An 11,345-nucleotide genomic window follows, 5' to 3' on the forward strand; every position below is an offset into this window, starting at 1 on the left:
GAACCATACACTCTGAAAGCACACAGTTGCTTTTGCATCTTAATTATAGGACATCAGCACAGGTTCTCATTCTATCTGTCTTTCTGTATTTCTGCCTGCCTGCCTGTCTGCCTGCCTGCATAAATGAGGTTCGACGATCAGGGCTGAGCAGACTAGAAGACCCTAGTGCAAATCACTGTGCTAACTAAACCGGGATAATGTTAGTGATACCTTCACTGACGATGGTGGTATACTGTTGAGGGCAATACCTCTTGAGGATTATAGCTGAGCTCAAATATGTTATCGTAAACAAATACATAATAAATTTCACGGTTCGCGTGAGACTCGGCTGGAAGCCGAGTTTTCCGCATCCGCCGTGGGAACGCCACCACCCTTGTAAGAGTTATCGTAAAAGAGAATTTTAAATGATCTACTTGATTTTCACACTATCCTCCTACCTGTTTGTTTGTTTGTTTGTTTGTTTTTTGTGCTTTTATTTATTGCCTTTTCTCAAAATACGAAGACTCCACTGTAGCCATCCACTATATCCATGCATCTTCACGACACTCTTCAAACGGTCTCTGGGCTACACCAATCACTAAAAGAACAATAGATATTTTTCAGGCAAGGCCCATCTTCAGGAATTCCTGAAGATTGGCCAGGCCTTGCCTGAAAATTCGTATAATAATTTAATATCTTAACTGGTTTTGAGGGAAAGAGACAAACGGGAAAAGTCTGAAGAAAAAATTGACTGTCACCACCAGGACTCGAACCAGGGACCCTCGCTTGTAGCCAGCGATGCTCTAAACACTGAGCTATGGTGTAGTCGTCATCCAAGCAGAGACCGTTCAATGTTTTCTTCAGACTTCGTAACTCACACTTCCTGTGAATCCACACAGGCGGGTGGGATGCAATATCTCTTTTTCTTTTAGTGATTGGTGTAGCCCGGAGACCGTTTGGAGAGTGAAGATGTATGGATTTAATAATTGTCGTTCAATCAAACAGGCATAGCTGCCTTCTCACAAGTAGACGATTTAGAAGAGGAGAGGGCGAAAGAGAATGAGCAGGAGGGAAAACACCTGACCATGATCTTACCTTTACTAGCACATATGTAGGCATTCAGAGTCTGTGCAGGTGCCTGGGTGGTTTTAGTCTGTACATTGTACTCCAGAAATCTGTCAACCTGCTTCTTCCATACCCAGACATTCTGGACACCAGCAATTTGAAGCTTTCTTAGTTCGTTCTGTATGGAGTGGGCAACAAGATACAAGTAGCATCGAATGTTATATCCTTCGTTTCGATTGTTATGTTATGCATCTCATTTACTTCCCGTATGTCACATGACTGTCGTCTTGGAGTCGACCAATGACAGATCTAATTGCGCCGGCTGGAAAGTGCAATCCTGCCAGCTGAACAGTGATGGTACTACAGTAGTTCCACTGCCCATCGTAACTTGACGACGGGCAATGGATGAGTACGCATATAGGTTTATTTATTGCAGTATTCACGTAGGTAATGGTAGCAATAGATACTGCCTGTTGTTATCCCACACGACCTCCCGAATGAATGGAGGCAAGGCTTCACAGACTTTTCTGGCCTGCAGTCTCTCAGAGGCTTGTGGCGGGACCGCGGACAGTGGGCTGCCTTGTGCTGCTCCGTCTGCGGCTAGCGTCAGGGATCCCATAGTTCTGTGAACTCTGTCGTTCTTCCGGCACAGTGCAACAATCATTTGCTCTGGCATTTATTTGTCTGTTTAAAACTGTCGTTTGTGGCAATACTCTGCCTCCCGGGCCTTGGCGTTGTGCCTCGTGCTAGCTATTGGTCTGCTTTTCTTGACCCTTGTTGTGTTGTCTGTTGTTGGTTGTCCTCTTCCCATATCCATTGAGCGTATGCGAATCTGTGGGCATTTATGATGTAGAATTTTCTGACATTGACGTGAAAATGCAATTAATAATAAAACAATGGTACACAAGAGAGAGAAGTGAAGCTTTGTTACAACTCTGAGTTTCACGTATTACTACGATCATCAGGCAGGTAATGTCACACAACATCAGCATTTCCTCGCGATGGAGGCATATTTGCCAACTTGTACAAGCAGAACTCAAACAACACTGGACAAGTTAGTTCTTCACGAAGAAGTAACACCCTGTTCTCCTCTGACACCACTTGATTTTAAATTAATCACTGTAATCGATGCAAAAATAATGTAATAAAGGTCTTTTTTTTTAAATAAGAATTTGATCACTATAGGCGATATATTACTATAGACGATTATTACTATACGCGATAACTGTGTATACTTAGTTATGGCAAATGAAAATGAATTTGAGAAATTGATTACTATAATTATCCGGTATATTACTATAGCCGCCAACCTTATAGGCGATACGTACTGTGCAGTGAAATAGCAATACATTTCGTTCTGAGGTGAGTGTGCAGCTTTGAACAGGTGAGCTCAGCGCCTGAACAATGCGTGGCAAATACAGGAAAACATGCTGGCATGGAAAGGGCTAAGGCTATTGCTGATGAATGCCAAACTCAACTGCTCCATTGTGCCTGCTGATGAGCGCGTTGACCATTTTAAATTCTTTATCCGGATACTGCAGTGTTTGTATCCTCGCCGATTATTCCAAGATAGACTTCGATGTATAAGATAATTTTACACCATTTAACAATTTCTTTTCTATAACAATTTCTCACTTTTTTGGCTCTACACTCGTGGCATTGAGCACTTTTCAACAACATGGTTTGTACAAATACTTCTATAATGGTGTGTTCTTACCTGGAAACACTCTTTCGATTCCAACTTATTGGCCCATTTCTCCCTGAGTACTTGCATTCCGTATTCACGACACATTGATACGGCATCTTCCTTTGCAGAGTTTGCAATAGGATGGATAGCCAGATTGTACCGTGCACAGGTACGTTCTTGGAGAACTGAACAGGACAAATCAGACGAATAAGTGATGGCATCGTGATCAGAAAAGGAAGAAAATTTTGGATGCGAAAATACGAAAACTTCGGAATGTCTTGTGGTGCCTGGCTCTGAGATACTATAACCAGTTAGCCCTTGAAATCTGGCTATTTCGCAATGTCACTTAAAAATGTATCATACCTGCATAGGCTTACTCTGTTTAGGGATGATGTCAGTGCTAAGTTGTGTTGGCGCACAAGACGCAGTAGAGGTTCAAGCGTGGAACTCTCCTCTAGAGTACTTCTCTATCCCTTTCTTTGCTTGCCTATTGCTCATCACTGTTTTTATTAGAGCTCTAAAAAAAGTATTAATGCTGCAGACATCAAGACACAACATGACAACTGGCAAAAGATGTAGATGTTCTCATTTCCAGAATCAATTTTCTAGTTCCAATCGGCAGTGTAAAATACAGTGCTCAAGCTCACTTAATGGAGCAGTGCTCTAGCTCACTTCCTTACCGTGGAATGTCTAATCAACGGCCTTGGGAATCCTTAACCCTCATTCCGGGTTGTGGGGTCCAAACGGACCCCAAGGGTATGATTTTTGAAATATTTTTACTTTGCCGCTTCACATCTCCCTGAAAATTCATGTATTCCTCCACAATACAATAACCGAGATAAATGAATAGTCTGGGTTAGAAGTTCGTGATGGATTTTATTACGGAAAATGCGGGCCGGGTCCAAATGGACCCCAGTAACATAGAACACAGGGAAGTGCAACAATTGCGATAGTTTTGGTATTTATCTCGATGGTCACCGAATACACGGAAGAGATCCACTGAAGTATGAGGCCCTACAATAAAAATATTCTTCTACAGCCATAATCCCTCATTCCATGTTGACTTTTCCCGACGTTCCCAGTATATTAGAGACTCCGTTTTGGCCCCAGGGACGTTTTGGGTGGTAATCTCGCAAACTTGCAAATAATCCCGACAAACTTCAGAGTTGTCAACAAATGCAGGTTTTGGTCAATGCATTGGTCTATGGAAACGTAGCACAGCAGTTTTGTTTCCATACAATGGAGAGTGTGCAAGAATACCACCCAAAACGTTCCTAGGGTCCAAAAGAACCCCAATAATTATACTGGGAACGTAGGAAAAAAGTCAACATGGAATGAGGGTTGAACAATAAAAATATTAATACAAAATTACTTACACACTTCACATACGACGTTCATTGAGTGATGGACAGGTTCCCAACGCCCAGTGTTTACTAGCACCATTAGCAAATCCGCATTTGATTCAAATTCCATCCAGACCCGCATGCCATTGGCGAGCAAAGCAGATGCGCAGCCACTGTGAAATGCTTCGTGGCTCAAAAGCTTTCCCTTATGTTTATGGCAAAGGGCCTTGGCACTTTGAAAATTGTACATTTCGTCTGAGATTCGGAGAATTGTACCAGTTGCCTTGCAGGTTGCATTCCCGTTTAATCCATTATATCCTGCAATGGGGCAAACATCAAAACAAAATTCTAAACTAAACTAATGACGCCATACTTCCTCTGGAGTCTGCTAGAAATAATAACTTGCCTGTTAACTAAGCCTAACTATACTTGCAGGAGGGCATGTTTGCAAATGATCCCGACTCTGGTTAGTTCAATTGCAGCTACAGCAAATTGAACTAATCAGAGTCAATATAATTTGCAAACATGCCCTTCTGCAAGTATAGTTAGGCTAAGTTAATAAGTGAATAAAGGAAAAGGACATATTTATACAAGCCATAAATAGTATAAGCGAAGCGGATATTACGAAATGATCAATGAGAATACATGTATGCTAAAATTGATGTTCCTTATCCATTTTCTTGAGACTATCATCAACTTTAGCATACATGTATTCTCATTGATCGTTTCGTAATGTCCGCTTCGCTTATACTATTTATCGCTTGTATAAATTTATTCTCCTCGTCGCCTATATATTTATACGAGTTAAGAGAAACTCTCCATCACTTTAACCAGATACTATAGAAAGTGCAACAACTAGGCACAGAACTGACAGAGTAATGTCTCAGAACTCTGTCAGTTTTGTGCCGAGTTGTTGCACTTTCTGACTGTATACAGTATCTGGTTAAAGTGAGGGAGAGTTTCTCTTAACTCGTATAATATGTTCTTTTCCTTTCTACATTTAAAACTCGGATGTTGAGCCATAAATAAATGTGGAAGAGAAAAAGACATATGGATACGTATCCATATGTCTTTTTCTCTTCCACATTTCTACATTTAGTTAATAATAATTTGAAGCCATTAATAATAGTAGAAAGGAAAAGGACATATTGAAACGAGTTAAGAGTAACTCTCCATCACTTTACCCAGATACTATGGAAAGTGCAACAACTACGCACAGAACTGACAGTGTAATGTCTCAGAACTCTGTCAGTTTCTTGCCTAATTGTTGCACTTTCTGACTGTATATAGTATCTGGTTAAAGTGAGGGAGAGTTACTCTTAACTCGTATAATATGTTCTTTTCCTTTCTACATTTAGTTTATAATAATTTGAAACCAATAATAAAAGTAGAAAGGAAAAGGACATATTGAAACGAGTTAAAAGTAACTCTCCACCACTGTAACTACTTTGAAGTAGATGCTATGTACAGTCAGAAAGTGCAACAACTAGGCACAAAACTGACAGAGTACTGAGACATTCGACGTCCTCACACCTAGCTTCAACACAATCTCCATAGCGCTAACCGACAGCCTTCCAACTAAGAAGGCTCAAGGTTATGGAAAGACCAAAGAGGGGAAGGCAAGCGCAACGAAAATGAGCACAAGCTACAGTCCCAACGGAACAAGGAATGTCGATTGTTACTGGACGATCACGAGACCAGTAGGCGATTTGACAAAGCGGTCTAACTACAATTCGAAGCAGCAAAGCAGCACACCACCCAACTTGGATGGGTCATAAATATCAAAGATAAGTAAAGAAGGGGGAAGCTTAGCGAGAACGAGAACGAGAACGAATGTCTCAGTACTCTGTCAGTTTTGTGCCTAGTTGTTGCACTTTCTGACTGTATATAATATCTAGTTACAGTGGTGGAGAGTTACTCTTAACTCGTTTCCATATGTCCTTTTCTTTTCTACTTTTAATAATTTTAATATAGCTATGAATAGGATGAAGGCCGCAGACATCACGCAACTACGTTACTTGTTTGACATGTATTACTGTGTATTTTATAACAAAAATATTATTGAAAACCCAGAATCGATTTTCTCGTTCCTATCATCAGTGGGAAAAACGGAACTAAGGATACAACCAAAGAAACTGAAGTTAAGTACTGTAAATAGAAAGGTGTTAGAAATAACATCAAGATACAAGTGCAATAAAACCACTAGAGGAAACGCAAAAAAGGTAACAAGATTACATAACCAAAGGCGGGAAGGCACTGAACGAAGTGCCAACCTACGAATACAACTTTAGTGCCACAACGTCCTCTTTCTGCTTACACAAAACAGGCTTATGAATATGTATACAAACTTTTACAACAAAATTTTGTTATAAAATACACAGTAATACATGTCAAACCAGTAACGTAGTTGCGTGATGTCTGAGGCCTTCAACCTATTCATAGCTATACTAAAATTGCTATCTCCACGTAGGTTATTTGTATACTTTTAATAATAGTAATAATAATCACAGTATACTAGTAGTCCTTACAAGTTCGTTAAGTGCTCTCGCAGGTTTTCCTGTTATTACCTTTAATAATAGTGCTAGGATTATCATTTTCATAGGTGTTTCTTCTCACTCCATTTCTCTTTATTCGTATATTTCTGGATTGTTTTTTTATTAGTACAACGTAGCTTCCTGAAGAGTGTTGTCCGAAAACTAGTTCGAAGTAAGTTTTTTTGTTCATCATTTCTTCCAAATCATAATAATGATAATAATAATTTGAAACTCGGATGTGGAGCCAATAATAAATGTAGAAAGGAAAAGGAATTATAGATACGAGTTGAAAGTAACTCTCCATCACTTTATCCAGATACAATATACAGTCAGAAAGTACAACAACTAGGCACAAAACTGACAGAGTCCTGAGACATTCGACGTCCTGACACCTAGCTTCAACACATCTCCGTAGCGTTAACCGGCAGCCTTCCAACTTAGCTTCTTGAGGAGTGTTGTCCGAAAACTAGTTCGAAGTAAGATTTTTTGTTCATCAGATTTTTTGTTCATCATTTCTTCCATATCACAATAATAATAATGATAATAATAATTTGAAACTCGGATGTTGAGCCAATAATAAATGTAGAAAGGAAAAGGAATTATAGATACGAGTTGAAAGTAACTCTCCACCACTTTAACCATATACTATATACAGTCAGAAAGTGCAACAACTAGGCACAAAACTGACAGAGTACTGAGACATTCGACGTCCTGACACCTAGCTTTAACACATCTCCGTAGCGTTAACCGACAGCCTTCCAACTTAGAAGATTCAAGGTTATGGAAAGACCAAAGAGGGGAAGGCAAGCACAAGCTACAGTCCCAACGGAACAAGGATCGTTGATTGTTACTGGACTATGACGAGACTAGTTTTGTGCCCAGTGTTGTGCCTAGTTGTTGCACTTTCTGACTGTATATAGTATCTGGTTAAAGTGATGGAGAGTTACTCTCAACTCGTATCAATATTTCCTTTCCTTTTCTACAGTAATAATAATAATTCATAGGATCAGTTGGGGAAGTGAACTGTCTTAAAAGAGAAAAAATTGCCAGACCCACCAGGACTCGAACCCGGCACCTTGCTTGTAATGAGCAATGCTCTAACCACTAAACTATGAGAACGGGCTGAACCTAGAAGGCGCTGACAAGTTTTCAATCTTTTTTCTCTTTTCAGGCAGTTCACTTCCCCAACTGATCCTATGAATTTGAAGTTCTCCCTATCCTTTCAAAAAAATAATAATAGTCAACAAAAACTCATCCATAAAAAATGATAGGCTTAGTTAACAGGCAAGTTGTTCATGGTAGCAGACTGCAGAGGAAGTATGGTGTCATTAGTATAGTTTAGAATGGTGCAAGTAGGACCAGTCACATTACTGCACCTATGGCATGGATAGGGTAGCATCAGCATGCTTGCATCATAATGATTATATCAATGAGTGTGATCAGGTGAGATCCTTCCTGATAATGCTAGGCTTCCTACAGCCCCATGTCCTTCTAGAATATCCATGCGCATATTTCGAAATCAATTGACACACAGGCACATGTGCTCACTGTAACTTACGCTCACAGGTTTGGTTAGAGAGGATATTGCCATCAGCATCACAGACGGGTGGGTAGGTGTGATGTACCAAGGTGTATCCTGTGTTGCATGTGAAGTTCACCCTTTCCAAATAAGTCACCTCTGTGGTCTTGCTCCCGCCGTTAGCTAATGCTGGTACGCTGCACGTACGGACTGTTGGGGATTGGATGAGGAGATACAGCAGTTACACAAATCAGCGACGATGATTTTACAATCTTGTACAAGCGATCTTCCTCGACTAGGTCATCAGTGGTCAATCACGAGCTGAACTATAAGACAGCAGGTCGTGTGGAGGCAGAGCAACGCGATACTGTGAAAAGGTAGCTGTTTCAACCATCTAGATCTAAGCAGTTCAGCTATGGACCACAGGCACTACAGACCATTCATCGGAAAAAGCCCGCTTGCTTTTTGAAAGTCCGATATGGGCTGAATTGAGGATCAAAATCCGACTTAAAATCGCAACAATCTGGGTTGTTTTCATTTCTTGTTGGCTGAGTTTTACGAAATAAACAAGAAATGTTGTTCTTTTCGAACGAACAGGTCTGGGACCGAGGTCCAACAGTTTTGGGCGTACTGGTACGCCGCAGTCCCTCATCTTTTGTTTTCTTGCTTTGCAAGCTGGTTCTTTTGTTTTCTTGCTGTGGCTGTCCCCCCGCAGTTGTTATTCTGTGATGAGTGTGTGTGAGTGTGTGTGTGTGTATGTGAGAGAGAGAGAGAGTGTGTGTGTGAGTATGTGTGCAGTACTGACGTGTGAGTGAGAAAAGAATGGGATCTGCTCCTCGATCCATTTTGCCATGGCATACCTGTCCTAATTTTGTAAAACCTGGCTGAATTTCTATTTCCCTGTTCTTGGATATTTCTGACCTTATTAAATTTGGCAAGGAGTAATTTCACAAGTCTCCATGCATGCATGTTTCAATGGTGGTACTCACCCACGGATATCACAGGATGCACCATTGTTTTCACGATATCTAGTTATGTGCGGGAGACACGAACAAGTTAGGGTGCCAGTTTCCAATGAATGGACTGTAGAAAAGATACCTGACCATTCTTGGCTGGTAATACAACTGTAGTGACATACACAGGGTTAGATGTGGAGGTGAACACACGCCAAGGTCTTATGTAAAGCGATAATTTAAACATGATATGCGCGGTTTCCTTTACGTATATACGGTAGACCCAGGTGCTCGAAGTCCGGACATGGTATCCTAAGTTCGTACGCCCATAATGTCATGTTCTGTTATTGTATTTGACTCAAATATTTTATGGAGGGGACAGTGTGGTATGTTCTCCTCGCGTAGCAATTTTCAGGGATCTACGATAAGCAGAACTCCCATACCACACGAGTGGGTTTTCGAGTGCCCATACGAAATACAATTTGGGTTACATTTCATGCAAAAATCAACTTTGCCAAGACCGATTTCGAATGGACACAGCGTCAAACAGACCTTCACTCAATCATCAAGAGCCAGCTTAGAGTTGAGAATGGCCAGAGGAGAAGAATTTACAGAGAACCACCAATCCTTGCAGAAAGGTAGACACTCCTGGCATCTCCACCGCTGTTTTCCCACGGTTTTCACAGCGCCGCTGCTTCTTCTCTGAGCCGACTAAAAACAGCTTGCATTTCGGCGACAAACTACGCTTTTGCAAGAAATACTGGTGGAGGCACATGCCAAACATATTGCTTCAGTGCTTTCGTCGTAACCGAGGGATTGCAAGTTAGCAATTAGCAGAAATGTGTGTATTTCGAGTCACCCCTGATCAGTACGGACTTAGAGGACCCTCTGCGACACCAAAATTTGATATGAAAAATCAGCGAATTCCAGAGGAACAGATCGGATCGAAAGATGGCCTGGTTCAATCGAGCCTGGCCTCAGAGCAAACTTGGACAAGATAAATTCCTTCCACGAGCAGGATTCTGGCAAGTGATCATTGCTAGTGTGAGTTTCAGCTCGGCAAACACACACTGTAAAAGTGTACGGACTTCGAGCACCTGGGTCTACTGATCGTGTAAGTGGATCTGTGACATGGAGTGACACAAACCCGGGCTTGTGCAACTCCCTGATGTACGACTCACGGCTGTCTATGGCGGAAATCCAAAAATAAATGTACGGGTTTATCGCGTACCTGTTGTCTGTAAAAAAAAGTATTTTTCTGAAGTCCATTTCTCCTAAACAAACCGTACCAACAATTGGGTTTCAACAAGGTTTTGCTCCAAAAGCACTGAATTGGGAAAATCCAGGCCGCTTTACTCTACTTGCAAATGTACATTGCACAGTTCGGACCCAGTCGAGGTGCCCTTTTTGGACCCCTTTTCATGTTTCAAATTTCGCGGCTCTGCAAAATGTGTGATAAAATTGCCAAGAACGAGAGCTCGCCAAAGCCAGGGCCCATCTTTTTATGAACGAGCTGTAGTTCCTGGGTATCAGTGTGTGAGTATTACCATTGAAACATGCATGCATGAACATAAAGAGGACAATGGTGATGCAGCAAGGTCAAAATCACATCTTAAAATGAGTATGTACATACCTGAACAGGTGGGAACAGAACTGAGCTTCCTAGATGCTGTGCATGTAGGGTTGGCTTCTCCGTTGAGTACTTTCCCAACCGCACATCTATAGTTCACAGCTCCGGGATATGACACAATGGCTGGGGAGGCCCATGCGCCCTCGACTATTGGAGCGATGCACTTGACAGCTGGACATTGCAAACATCCATACAGGTCGTCCCTCGTTAATACATAATCTCTGGGACTAGAATACTGGAAGGTATTAAGGTGGCTCGCGCCTATTTCTAAACTCGTCTTCTGCGCAGGTTCTCGCGCATCCTACGTTCGAGAAAAGTGCATGCGGAGTTGGCGTAGCGAGCTTGTAGCGCACTCCAGTTTCGAAGGGTCCAGCTCGAGCAGATGGCCTGAGTACGAAACTCTCGTACTCGAGTCTAGAGTGTGAGCTTTTTTCTTCTTTTTTTTCACTCCTTCACTTGGCTACTTTTTTTAGGTGCATTTTTTACTTGTGGAAATTGTCACCTGTCAGAGAAGTGTTGGGATGTCCCTTCCAGCAGGCACTGGCCATGCCCATGGTCGGCTTCGGAAAAAGAGTAGAATAAAAGCGTTGGAGTCTATGTGGATGTCTTGGAAGGAATGGGGGACGGCACAGACG

General features: G+C 41.7%; 2 long non-coding RNA genes across 3 annotated transcripts in view; both read right to left on the reverse strand.

The window, feature by feature from the left end:
- The window catches only part of LOC135824892 (uncharacterized), a 29,366-nt gene extending 26,454 nt beyond the window's left edge, over positions 1-2,912 (reverse strand). For both annotated transcript variants that reach the window (XR_010554962.1, XR_010554963.1), the window contains exons 1-2: positions 2,762-2,912; positions 1,075-1,222 (exon numbers count right to left, since the gene is read on the reverse strand). This is a non-coding gene — a long non-coding RNA (uncharacterized LOC135824892). The remainder of the gene's footprint in view (positions 1-1,074; positions 1,223-2,761) is intronic.
- Positions 2,913-4,331: 1,419 nt separating this feature from the next.
- On the reverse strand, positions 4,332-10,840 carry LOC135825344 (uncharacterized). The gene is made up of 3 exons (XR_010555062.1): positions 10,714-10,840; positions 8,167-8,337; positions 4,332-4,392 (listed from the first exon to the last, which is right to left on the reverse strand). It is a non-coding gene; the product is annotated as an uncharacterized LOC135825344 (long non-coding RNA).
- Positions 10,841-11,345: the final 505 nt, after the last annotated feature.

The sequence above is a fragment of the Sycon ciliatum genome, chromosome 9 (assembly GCF_964019385.1).
Source record: "Sycon ciliatum chromosome 9, ocSycCili1.1, whole genome shotgun sequence".
NCBI classification, from domain to species: domain Eukaryota; kingdom Metazoa; phylum Porifera; class Calcarea; order Leucosolenida; family Sycettidae; genus Sycon; species Sycon ciliatum.